General features: G+C 34.2%; 1 pseudogene; it reads left to right on the plus strand.

Annotated features, from left to right (window-relative positions):
- Positions 1-10,958: 10,958 nt before the first annotated feature.
- LOC125676914 (uncharacterized) lies at positions 10,959-13,987 on the plus strand (annotated as a pseudogene).
- Positions 13,988-14,546: the final 559 nt, after the last annotated feature.

Raw genomic sequence — 14,546 nt, forward strand, 5'->3', positions numbered from 1 at the left:
TGTTGACCCCAACGGAAGTTGAATCTCCAACTTCCGGTTATATCAAAGAAAGACTATTCATTCTCTCATTTTTCAGTGCCATAAATCTCGGTCATGAAACAAGTTAATGAGTTGAGTTTTACATATATTATAGTCACTATATATGTCTAGTGTAACGTCTAATATTTTCATAAATATCACTTCCGGTCGTTAGATATGGTGTGGACAAATTCAGACATTGTTTCCCTGTTATTTCCGGAACAAGTAGAGATGTACACTTGCAACTTGCAGGGGTTATATATTAGTTATAGTCCATCTTAAACATATTTTGTATATGAGTGTACATCACTTCCGGTTTCAACAGAAAGTGGTTGAAAAATTTACTATATTCAATTTTTTTTCAACACGATTTCTCATAGATGGCTGAATGGATTTTCTTGCCAATTATGAAGATGATAGAAAATTGTAGTACCCTTAGACACAATCTTTCATTTTTAGAAAATCTATTTCTGTTCGTAAGATATGTCCGATTTCCATTTTTCAAAAAATCATCTTGTCCGGGAGTAATGTCAAAAACGACTAAAGAGGAACAAATGAAACGTTCATGTATTATAGATCTCTTGATTGTATAGTGCATGAACATTAATTTGTTTTTCGTTATCACTTCCTGTCGTAACCGGAAGTGATTGAAAGAATCACTAATTTCAAACTTTTTCTTTTAAATTGAAACCTACATTAGTTTATTAAGTCTCTTTCAAAGTATTCAAAGAATGTTGACCCCGTCGGTAGTCAAAAACGACTACTTCCGGTTTCTCGATAAAATACTCATACTTATCGTCTTTGTGCCTCCCCCATAAATCTCGTTTATATTTCAAGTGTTTGATATGGTTTTCAAACATCTTAAGAACAGTATCAACATCTAAAGTTAAGACAATTTTATATTTCAAAATTCACTTCCGGTCAGTAGTAAGCCACTACTTTTTCTTTCTTTAGTTTGCTTCTTTTTCTTGCAAACTCTTTCAAATAGAGAGATGAAACTTTCAGGGAATGTAGACAATAGAGAGTCGCTGTGGTTTATGGGAAAACACATCTGAATATTACTTCCGGCCGTCACCGGAAGTTACGAAAAATGGGTGAAAACTTCATTAACACACCTCTCATGTCTTGAAAAGGCAAATTTTTTGATATATTTGAATGATTCTCGTAAGAAGAGAAAGCTGTGTACCGGAAGCGTTCAAACGGAGGACCTACATGTACTCATTACTGGTAATGAGTGTCTAGTTAAGGTCTTCCGTTCTTCACAGAAGACCTTATAGTGATTCTACTGTTTCTTCTTCTTATTATTTTTTGACCAAATATTGTGCAGGAGTTTTCTCAAAAACTATACAGTGGTTTTCAGTGAAACTTTCAGGAAAAATGCATTATATTATGAACTTTGTTTATCACAAGAAAATTTGGAAAAGTTCCATTTCGGTTCCAAGTTATGGACAATTTCCTGATTTTCAAATGGAACTTTGTCCGCGAGTGATCTACAGGAACGGCTAAAGATATGAACTAAAGACTTATTAGAGATGATATAACATGACTTATAGATTACCAGAATCACTATTTCGTACGTCGTCATCACTTCCGGTCGCTACCGGAAGCGAATTTAAAAAATGAATTTTTTCAACTTTTTTTTGTTTTTTGTTTTTCTTTGATAAAGGTAAGATAAATAAAGACTCTTTATAGAATGCTGAATATGATATTTGTTTTGAAATTGATCAAACGAAACTCTAGATATTCGTAATTTTCATTTTGAGGAGATGGTCCTCGCTAGCGTAATGGTTAGCGTAGCAGATTTTTTATGCGGGCCACCCGGGTTCAATCCCCAGACTACTCGAATATTTTTTTCCCACTTTATAACAAATGAAGAATTTAAGGTTATCTACTGGACACGGAAAGAACGGAAGACCTTCTTGTTGCCATGGCAACAAGTTTCTAGTTATTATTATTTTTCTCCGGTACTTTTTTGTCCGGTAGTGTTCTCAGAAACTGCAAAAGGGATCGATATGAAACTTTTCAGGATGATAGTATAGCGTTTGTACATGTGCATAGTGATAGTTATTTTGTCTGCACGTTCATGCACGCGCGCGCACGTGCACTGCGATTTTGGTACAAAAAATGGAAAATCAGAATATTAAAGGGATGGATATGAAACCTAAATAGGATGATAGTTTATCATTTGTAGATATGAAAAATAATAGTTATTTTGTCTGCACGCGCACTCATGCGCGTGCACGTGCATTATAAAATTTGTACATTATCTTTGGAATCAGTCTAACGTTTTTGTTGTTCGTTGAAATGGTTTGATATTCATATCATAGGTAGATATTGAGACCCTTAGCTGATTTGCATGGTCAAAATAACCAATTTGCACGCGCATGCACTTGCGATTAATTTTGATTGGATAATACTAAAACGCTTGTAACTATCTTATTTATGAAGCGAGTGAGATGATATTCACAACTTACGTAGACAATATTTGTATATATATACTGGTGTAACAAAGAATGCCAACGCAGACGCGCATATGCGTTTTTCAAACGTTCAATTTTTAAAGGACGATAACGTTTTTGTTTTTCAAGAAATTATGTTGATATTAGAGGTTTAGATGTGTCTTCGTACTCCTTACAAATTGCTGTGGTTAGAACTACTGCTCAGCACGTTCATGCACGTGTGCTGAATTCTGATTGGACGATTTTAAAATCGCTATAACTTCCTTATATTTGGTGGAAACGTTATGAAATTCATACTGTGAGTATATGATACAAATGCCTGTTGAACGACATCAACAAAAATTTTGAATCATACATGCGTGCGCGTGTATGCACGTGCAACGCTTTTTTTTTCATTTCTTGGTACTGAAATGACCATATTGAAGGTACTACATGTAATTAAAGGCTAAAATGAAATGCTTTTTTGCTATAGATTTACAAGGACATCATTTGTTTTAATTGGGGGAGGTTTGGGGAACATATGTAACGGTCCCCGTTACAATTAGAACTAGTATTATTATTATTATTAGCAGTAGTAGTAGCAATATTATCATTACTATTATTAATATTATGGAGTGGATATTTATCAATACATTACGACTTGTTCTACTGTCCGACTGACCAAAGAAGCACAAATATTGTCCCTTGTTTTCAAAGGATGCCTAGAATTAATAAATGTCATAGTATGCCAGTCAGTAGAGTTGAACCTCACTCCATTGGATTACAACTCGGATAAACTTGTTCTAACCTTAGTATGAAACAATGTCCCCCTAGATAGTCAAAGACTCGGTGGACACGAATCACTGAACTCCTGTGAAGAGGAAAACATTGGTACGAGGAGTGTTTCCACATTCTCTTTCATATCATTTTTCTTAAAGAAAAAGCAGGTATCATTTCACATTGAAATGTCATCGAGAGAAAAAACAGACAGTGATTTAGTCATACATTTGAGAGACATATAATTTATGTGTAAGCAAGTAATAATGGTGGGTTCTAACTGCAAGAGAAAAATGTTTTCATTTATGACCAAGCAAGTAACGGTGGCTTTATTGATTCCAGAGGTGATATGCAACAGAGGAATTTGTCCGTGGTAATTGTATATGGGTTTTTGCCGGTTCCATACAGCGAATTACAGTAAATTAAAAAAAAAGATATTTAGCCGAAACATGGATCAGAGAATAATACCAGGTGCTGTATCTACGTAGTTTCTGGAATCACGTCCGTGGTATCGTGGGACTGTCAGGAGAGGAAACAATCAATATCAATATATAATGGTAATACGACAATTCGTCATCTCAGTTTCTTCCTGTTCATTTTTAAATGTGCATTCAGTCTTTTATTGGACTTCATTAACAATTCAGAGGTTCTAATCTTTTCCCAACCGTTCTTGAAATCTATGAGTGAATATTATGTAACATATTAAAAGTCAGTATTTAACAAAATGAAACATTTGAGACCAGCGCATTTCAAACGATGACCGTGTTTTGAAGCACTCATGGACAATGAATATCAAATGATTACTTTATAACAATTGATCGCCTTCCGGGACGATTTGAATTGCTTTGAATTGCACTTTTTCTGTTGTTTTGTTTTTAATACAAAGCCACAGTTTAATTTTTTTCCGCATACGAAAATATTTTATGAAATGTCAGCCAATGACGTGCTCAAATTAGGAAAACATTTGTGTTTTGTGGTCATATCAAATACGAGGCAGAATCAACAGTCAACCAAAGCCACTCTAAAAAGAGCAAAGAAAAATGAAGTTGCGCAATAGTCTGATGGTTTTTTTTTTATATTTGAAGGTTTATAATAGCACAATTGTACCGTGATGACAAATGTCAGGGAAAAGATGCTTACTTTTAAGCCTTGTGATTAAAACTTCAAACAGTTCACTTTCATTCTATACACGTGAGTTTTATTTCAGAAAATGCAGACAAGATTGCCTTGTGCGGATCGTCTTCACATAATTGGGGACATGAGAGCTTACATTGTTAAAGAGTTCTCTATACAGTGGATCATAATTTTGTAAATACAGTTTCATTGCCATTATAACTATAATGACATATTACTTATATCTGGCTATATATACCGTTGTGGGCCATCACGTTGTCGGTATGTCTTCATAATCAAATACAGTAGATACACAATTATAAAATAATTCTGCGTGGAGTGCCATATATATATATATATATATATATATATATATATATATAGGGGATGCTTACTCCTCCTAGGCACCTGATCCCACCCCTGGTGTGTCCAGGGGTCCGTGTTTGCCCAACTATCTATCTATTATTGCTTATAGCAGTTATGAGATTGATCACTGTTCGTTATCTTCACCTTGCATATATATATATATATATGTGTGTGTGTGTGTGTGTGTGTGTGTGTGTGTGTGTGTGTGTGTGTGCATCTATATCTATACATATATATATAATCCAAATAGAAAGAGTTGATATCACACAGATGAAATAATTCAATAAAAAAGCAGGAAAATATATGTACAGTTCCAAAATATATTTAAATCACTAGCGCTCTCTGGATTTTAACATCCATCCTCAGCGTACTGAGGATGGATGTTACAATCCAGAAAGCGCTAGTGATTTAAAAATATTTTGGAACTGTATATTTTCCTGCTTTTTTATTGAATTATATATATATATATATATATATATATATATATATATATATATATATATATATATATATTGAAGTCAGCATTTCGAAAATTATATGGTCGTTATAACGATCTAATTCGTCAGTACAACCTTGCATTGGGTGAAATGCTGTCTGTCGTGTTTCATACCGAATGTTAAGCCGTTCTTGGCACACTGAATTTGACTGCGGATAACTCCGTTAACCTGATCAGGATATAGGGCTCACAGCGGGTGTGACCGGTCAACAGAGGATGCTTACTCCTCCTAGGCACCTGATCCCACCTCTGGTGTGTCCAGGGGTCCAACTATCTATTTTGTATTGTTTATAGGAGTTATGAAATTGATCACTGTTCATTATTAAGCTTTGAGATCTTGATTTGAAATGAAAAGCTATTCTTTTTTAAGTTGGTATGAAGCATCAGGGGGACATACACAGTAAATTTCAGGAATCCCACATCCCTGGGGCCTTAAGGGCGGGACAAAAACTGCCAAAACTTGACAATTTTTAAAAAATGTTCTATTCTATAACCGTGTATATTTAAGGAAAAGTAAAAGCATAGTGATGTAGAGCAGGAAGGCCTCTACGAAAAATTGTAAATTCATGATCTCCAGGATAGTGGTTTTGACTCTAGGGCAGGACCAAACCTACTATATTAGGTTTATGTGTAAAACACTTGAAAATAACATATTCTTTAGTGCTGCCGAAACTACATTGAAGCTAAATGGATATTTAGAAAGAGGAGGTATTCCTTTACTAAAATTGCAAATTTGAAGATCCCAGGGGTAGGGGTTTGGTATTACGGTGGGGCCAACATGGTCAGATATTAAATGTGTGAACAATAGACATTTTTAACTTCTTGATAACTATCATCCCAATTCTTTTCAAATTTGGTATGAAGCATATTCGGAACAGGTGGGGGGGGGGGGTTAGATGTAAATTTCAGGATTCCTGAGCCCCTGGGCCTTTTGGGCGGGGCAAAACTGCCAAAAATTGACTAATTTTCAAGAAATTATCTACAAACGCACATGTATAGGAAAAAACCAAATGCATGGTGAAAAAAAGGAGGAAGGCCTCTACCAAGATTGTAAATTCCATGATCCCTAAAGTAGGGGTTCTGACCCTAAGGTGGGGTCAAACTTAGAATATAGTATTTATGTGTAAGTTTGCTGATACTCTACAATGTAAATACATACTTAGGAATAGCAGAAAAGGATGTACAACAAATGGTTAATTTTACAAACCAGGGTTTTGACTCTGGGATGGATCCAAATTAGTCTAATGTTTTAATGTTAATACATCTATTATATTATTGAAAGCATTTCATCAGTGTATGCACTTTTGAGGGCATTGAAGAACACATCTTGTTTTATACTGTTGCTGAACTTTAGAATTTAGCTTAGATATTCAAAACAGGAGTTTTTTTTTCTTCTAAATTTCATAGCCCTTGGGAGTAGTGATACTTTTTCACTAGCTCTCAGTTGACCGATAAGGCATGATGGCCTTTTGTTTAGAAATAAATATATAATCTGAAAATACAACAGTTCTTTAGGAAATAAACAGAAAAGAAAAAATGGTCTCCATAATCATGTATATATACTTTTGTGGTATCCTTTATACATTGTATATACTTCGTCTTCTTAAACCCCCGAGGATCTTCATAAAAATATATTCCTGTCAACTTAAAATCACCAAAGTATTTACAAAATATTAAGGAGACCAGAAAATAAGTATATTTATAACGAAACAATATTTAGTGTTCAGATTGCCATATTTATATTTTTGAAGCCTTTAATAATACATTTAACTAAAAGTGTATATCAAAATGTCTCAAATAAAAAATATGAGAAAAGTATATTTAATGTCTCAAAATAAGTGCGGTCTAATTTCTGCCCAACTCCATCTTTTATATATATATATATATATATATATATATATATATATATATGTGTGTGTGTGTGTGTGTGTGTGTGTGTGTGTGTGTGTGTGTGTGTGTGTGTGTGTGTGTGTGTGTGTGTGTGTGTGTGTGCGTGCGTGCGTGCGTGCGTGCGTGCGTGCGTGCGTGCGTGCGTGATATATGCTGCCGTTGACCGGTTCAATATAATGTTTCATCTGTTTGCTTGCTTTTGCATATTTTAATTTACTATTATCTATCATTTCCATACAGTTAAGCATTATCAAGAATTGACATTCCAGCTCAAATACCATACCTGATCTCCATTAAATGTTCAACTTCAGTTATACTTGCATGAATATTGTAAATATAGATATATACATCTATATATTAGCATGCATACTTTTTTAATGGTAATGGGTTAATTAGATCATTCCAAGTTTTTATTCCACGTCCACCCAAAAATCTATTTCTATTAAAAAAAACCAACAACTTGCAATTCAACTGACATAATGTGTACAGTGATTGATATTCATCACCATTTTGGCAGTACAATCAAGAATATGTTAATTGACACACAATAGAAAACTTGCTTATAAACAGGAATATTACAAAGACTCGGACCAAAAGAATTGCTGTTCGTAAAACATCAGTTTTGATTAGTTATCCAACCTCTTGTACTATTGTATATGTTGTAATTACATAGAATCATCAACACAATTTAATACTTCGTTCAAGGGGTCATTATATTAAAATCGAAGTTTATCATAGATAGGACAATAATTTAAGAACCCAATGTTTTATTTCTTTTATTTTCAACAACTAATTCACAACTATGGAATAATCATTTTTCTTTAAGAATAAATGGTTTACAATATCTGTATATTATAATTGTCAATGAATCTGCACAAATTCTTAAATTTTCTTAGTTGTGAGCATTCACACATTTCAAAGGAAAATTTAAGTAATATACTAGTTTATATTCATCATAATGCATTTTTTTCCTAAAGTGAGACATACATTTACTGTCTTATAAAATGTTTGATTATCATTTTAAATAAATTCCTCACATTGTATACAAGTAGTACACAATGAATACACATGCTCTACAATTTTATCTTCAACCCCGGGTTTTGCCCAAGTGTTAGTAGGGTGCAAACTATCCAAACTTTATTGATGTCTCCATATGTATACATGTACTAACTGGTGGGAATACGCTGACATAGATATAGAGGTGCAGACATATTTCCCCTGGTTCTTTGGATATCGTGAAACCTTTGTCTGCCATAATGACTTCCCCTTCCACCATCAATTAACAAAGGAGTCTGTAAATTTCAATATTATCTGTAACAGCAACATTTGACATAGATCCAGTAAATAATTCACTAACAAATATGATAATAATAATAGCCTTTATCTATCCAGGATAACACAAATTAGCATACAGCTACTTTCCATTATGTCCCCTAAAGGATCACAAGCCACACGTCCCGTTAAGGTAGTCAGAATGCAGTTGTCACTGCAGTTTTAAAGAAGATGCTTTCTGTGATTTCCTTTCTGCACAATCAATGATAGTGATGGTTGTTGGGAATTGAGCTTTTACTTAGTTGGCATGTTGTTAGTAATATCGTTCTTGTTTGAAACACAACCTAACAGAACATGAGGTCAATTCGGCACAGAACATATCACTGATATACTATGTTGAAATACAAAATATTGATGCTAAGTCCTTTATTTCAAAATTATGTCTTAGCTTCATCAGTGTTAATGACAACTGCGATTCTTTTGTCATATTTGTTATGCTTCTCCTTTTTCGGAATTTGCTCAGATGTATAAATAAAATCGCTAATAAACTACAAAATGTGGCATGCCTCAAATTGATATATTATAAAAACAACCCCGTTTTTTTTCTCTCTCTTACTGTAGAATACTGTTAATGTCAAAATGGGTGGGATGTTGGTGGGGTTAATCTTGGGTTTTCATTGATAACTGGAGTTGCAGAATGATGATTCAGTATGCTCTGTTGATGAAAGACATTTTCTGCTGTTATTAACTGGTCTTGTAAATTCTCTGACTTGTGCTGCTCTTACAAGTATATCCAATGAGTCTATTAAGAAACAACAATACATTGTTTTAGCATTGATAAGTAAAACATAAATGCTGAAAGGGGCCATGGAATTTTAAAAGGTGACCTGATCTATTACATGAAAGGTTATATACATGAATTACACCCAACAATGTATTAGCTACTTATTTTTGTTTGTTCTAATTATTATGAAATCTAAATTCTAAACCACTTATTATAAGGCATTTTTGGACATAAATTCTGTTGATATTTATAAATTTTGACCACTGAATCAGTCAGATTGCTGAAACTTTAGAACTGTATTTCCTGGTATGACTTATTGTAAGAAACATGGAACGAAAACCTTGAATACGGCACTCTTACAGCCATGTTAAATGTATGTTATGATATGTATGACTGAGCAGGTGAAATTTAAGACACCAGGCCAGAAACTGCATATATTGGTGTAAACGTTAAATGAATTGATCCGAAATATGAAAATAGTTTAGATAGGGGATATATTTTAATAGATAATATTGTAGTAAAAAATAATATTGTGTAGGTCTTAGCACAGGTAATTGGTTTAATGACACTCACCTCCCCTTAATAACCTAGCTACATGAATTGTTATATCAAGTGGGGGTAATTTTTAAAAACAACTATTTTGGGGCATGCAAAACATTGTTGACATACATTAGTGAGATTTTCAACAAAACAATTAAATCAAGTCGTGTAGGTTATTAGGGGGGTGGGGTCCTGAACCCAAGCACCTGTAGCCCTTAGTGCATTTATACACATATATGTATTAGTATACTTTTAAACATGCAAATCTGTGCCAGTCCATTCTGCCCTTACTGTGGGGCCTACCACACGCCTTTATCCAACGTAAACATTAATCTTTTTGTGAGTTTGGTTTTGGAAATAGGATAAACATTACTTCTAGTATCCTTTCTGGGTAATGTGAATCCCTGCCCGACGCTCAGATGTCCACCAATTTTATGAGAACTCGAAGTAATCAAGCTAAAACATATGTAACTCAAAATATCCGATATCACAAGTTTTGACGGATGTAATGGCGGACAATTCTTCCGCGATAATAACCTCACCTCCCCTGACAACAGTGGAAGCGTGAATTAACATGGCGTAAAAATGCTGAGAAAATAATAGCATCTATCATAATTAACACCAGGTACAAATACCAAGAAAGATGGCATCTGTCATAATTGATATAACGTAAAAATGTTGAGAAATATAACATCCATCATAATTGACATGACCTTATAATGCTATGATACATGTAATAGTAGCATCCGATATAATTGATATGACGTAAAAATGCTTAGAAAATGGTAGTATCCGCTATGATTAACATGACGTAAAAATGCTGAAAATATGATAGCATCCACCGTAATTGACATGACGTAAAAATGCCGATAATTTTGCAGCATTTTACATATATTGACACGACCTTAAAAATGCTGAGAACATTGTAGCATCCACAATAATTGACATGACGTAAAATTGCTCAGAAAATAATAACATTCGACATAATTTACATGCCGTAGAAATGTTGAGAAAATACTACCATCGTCATGATTGACATGACGTAAGAATGTTAAAAAAGATAGCATCCACTATAATTGACTTGACGTAAACATGCTGAAAAATAGTTGCATATGCCATAGTTGACATGATGTAAAAATGCTGAGAAGGATAGAATCCATCATATGTGATATTACGTAAAGAGGTTGAGAAAGATAGCATTCGTCAAGACTGGCATGCCGTAAAATGCTGAAAATTAATTATATTTACCATAATAAGCCTTTTCACGTTAACTGCGGTCCTGTATTCAGCGCATGCGTATAAACGCTTCCGGACGGCATTCCAAAGTTTACATTACCAACGTAAATATGGTTATACAGTGCGTGGTATTTAAATGTTCAAAAAGACAGGGAAGTAAATCGAAAGAGAAAGGTGTGAGTTTTTCTCGTTTCCCTAAGGACAGAAAGAAGAGATCAGCTTGGGTCAGAGCCATAAATAGGGATGATTGGACTCCTAATGAGTACAGCAGAGTGTGTTCTGAATATCCCGTGGGGCCATGGCATAGTGACGACCTTGCAGACGAAAAATATCGCCCAACATTATTCGCCTACAAAGTTAAGCCACATTCGGAGTCAAAGACTGCCCGTAGTGACAGACACAGCATAAGAAGTTTACTTCAGGTGATTTTATAGATATATTTACATACTATTCCAATAGGACGTACGTAATCTAGAGACGGAAGGGCTCAATCGGTAGGGATGTGATTATTCCTCTTTTCAGAGGAAATCCTCTGATTTGCTCAATTTTCGAAAAAAATGAAACACTGGATTTGATCTAAAGTGGCAGAAAATGATATTTTTCCAGGTAGGGTGAGGTGTTTTCATCCCTTTTTGCATGACCAGTTTTCCTCTGATTTCTGAGGAATTCAGTCACATCCCTGCTAGGATAAATGAGTGTTGTCTAAAATTCTTTGTTGACCTCTTTAATTGAAAACTATTCATCGATCAAATTTGATAACTAACATGCTTTGTATACTCTCTTATTTATACATGTACATGTACATACTAATGAGTGCATGTATAAAAAAAAGTAATTGTGAGTGCATCTTACAAATTCTTACACAAACCATAATATATATGTAGCTTATAAATGAGAACAAGCACATATCGGTATTGAATATGGAATTTCTGAAGGTCCGTGCTTGATGTCCTTTTCACAGATTCAGTGTATTGTTTGTAGATTTTTTTAAATCAATCACTGTTAGTTTTCTTCACCTTTTTCAGCATCTCCACAGACATTCACATAGATGTATAGCAGCGTTAGAATTTCTTTTCTCCCATTAATATACCTTTATTCTTACAACAATCACATACATGATATGGATCTTTCATTAAAAATAGGAGTTGAATGAGCAAGAGGAAAGAGAAACGCAACATCACAGGTTTAGTCTGTTTTCACACAGCTATTGTCACATAGAATCAACAAGTGAAGATGCTCCACCCCTTCAAGAAAGGCCTTGCATGGATGTTAACATCAAGATATTGGAAGAAAAAGGCACAGAGGTATAGGGTGTACAGGAGCGCAGTGTATGGTTAGTGCACTCGCTTCTCACTACTGCGTTAGATCCTCGTGATCTGCAGTGGTTGTATGTGATGGGGTAATGTGGTCTGCTGCTCGGACACGGGGATTTCTCCGGTGTCCTCCGATTGAAATGATCCGCTCACGCCAACATCTGTGCAATAAAGGACCCCATTGGAAATAAGATTTCGAGCTTTCCTGGGTTATCCTTGGTATTATAAATATGTATTTATGTATATACCGAATAAACATTTATTTATTCATTATTTATTTATTCAGAGCTTAGTTTGAAGTATACAATTGATATTTTTATCAGAATATGTACTCTTCGTATGAGTATATTTTTTATACTTTTTAATTCATTGTGATAAAACTTAATTTAAAAAAATGGAAACAGATGCACAAAATTAATAAACATCAAGTGTATAAATATTTAAAACCAGTGTCAGAATATATGAAAAAAACATTGAATTATTTATATGTGTACTAATTAATATTCTAATTACCGGTATTTATTTATTTATTTTTTTTTACATGCATTATTAATTTATAATGTTCAATGCAGGTGTTTTCTTCCAGAAACAATCAAAAAATCTGTATTCAATTTTTTTCTTAGGTATGCAGTGTGAAACAGACCCTTTGCTGACAGAAAATGAATCATTGAAGCAACAGGTGAAAGAGCTCCAGAAAGAGGTGAACGGGCATAAATGAAGTTTCCAGAAAATTGCGAATGATGACAACAAGACCCGCTTTTATACTGGATTCCCTTATTTGCTGTGTCCATGTGGCTTTTCAAGTAGGCTTATTACTTAATAGTGCTTCCACAATGATCTCAATATCAAATTTCTTAATTTGTTCCCATGTTTGAATGAAAGTGCATGCACATGTACTGACATTTAGATTTTCACTCACTTTTAGTTTTCTACGACCAAAGGCAGATAAAATGAAGTATTGGTCAGGACCAAGCACAGATAAGTCTTCCGACCGCAAGCGAGCTTCAGCAGGTTCATTGAATTTGATTGATCAGCTGTTTGCTGTTCTCATTAGACTTAGGGTCGGACTCTTGACCAGTGACATTGCTGAACGCTTTCAAATTTCAGAGGGTACTTTTTCGAAATATTTTTCCACCTGGATCTGTGTACTTTGGCAAGAATTAAAATTTTTAAATCCTTTTCCATCTCGAGACATTATTCAAAGAACCATGCCATCTTCTTTTAAAACCAAATATCCTTCTGTTCGAGTTATCATTGATTGTACAGAAAGTTTTATACAGAAACCAGCCAGTCTTGACAACCAAAGTTTAACTTTTTCAAATTATAAACATCATACCACTGCAAAAATTTTAATAGGTATTAGTCCACCTGGTGTCATAACATTTGTATCTGATGGCTGGCCTGGGAAAACATCTGATAGATAACTTACAATATCATCAGGTTTAATTGAGTTGTTAGAGGAGAATGATAATGTTATTGCTGATAAAGGTTTTACCATTAGGGATGTGTTGAATAAAAAGAAATGTAAGTTAAATATCCCACCATGTAGAGGAAGTGCACCACAGTTCTTTACTGATGAAGTTTTTGAAACCCAAGAAATTGCTTCTTTGAGAATTCATGTTGATCGAAGCATAGGCAGAGTTAAAAAAAAGTTATGTCACTTATACTTAAGCCTCTTTTGACCAAAATGTTTCAAGTTGCTTGTTGGCTAACAAAGTTTGACGTTCCTCTGGTAAATAACTAATTTGTCAATTGAATTACTATACAATGTATAACATAAGTAAATTTTTCAAATTTTATTTGGAGTGAATACCAGTATCTATAATTATAATCATTTAAGATACAGGTATATTGATGTCAGATGACTATTTCCTCAATAATGCAAGGTGAAGATAACGAATAGTGATCAATCTCATAACTCCTACAAGCAATACAAAATAGATAGTTGGGCAAACACGGACCCCTGGACACACCAGAGGTGGGATCAGGTGCCTAGGAGGAGTAAGCATCCCCTGTTGACCGGTCACACCCGCCGTGAGCCCCATATCCTGATCAGGTAAACGGAGTTATCCGCAGTCAAAATCAGGGTGCCAAGAACGGCTTAACAATCGGTATGAAACACATCAGACAGCATTTGACCCATATACACATATATCATTTTTCATAAGAATTTGTCATGGAAGTATTGCTACTTTAACAAGAAAGCTCTTGAATTGACAATATCACAACTTGTGGTGTTATTTTTAAAGAAAATTTAAAGTTTAAAAATCACAAGATATATTGATAATTATGAATATTTTTGT

Source organism: Ostrea edulis, chromosome 3 (genome assembly GCF_947568905.1).
Source record: "Ostrea edulis chromosome 3, xbOstEdul1.1, whole genome shotgun sequence".
In the NCBI taxonomy this organism is placed as follows: Eukaryota; Metazoa; Mollusca; class Bivalvia; order Ostreida; family Ostreidae; genus Ostrea; species Ostrea edulis.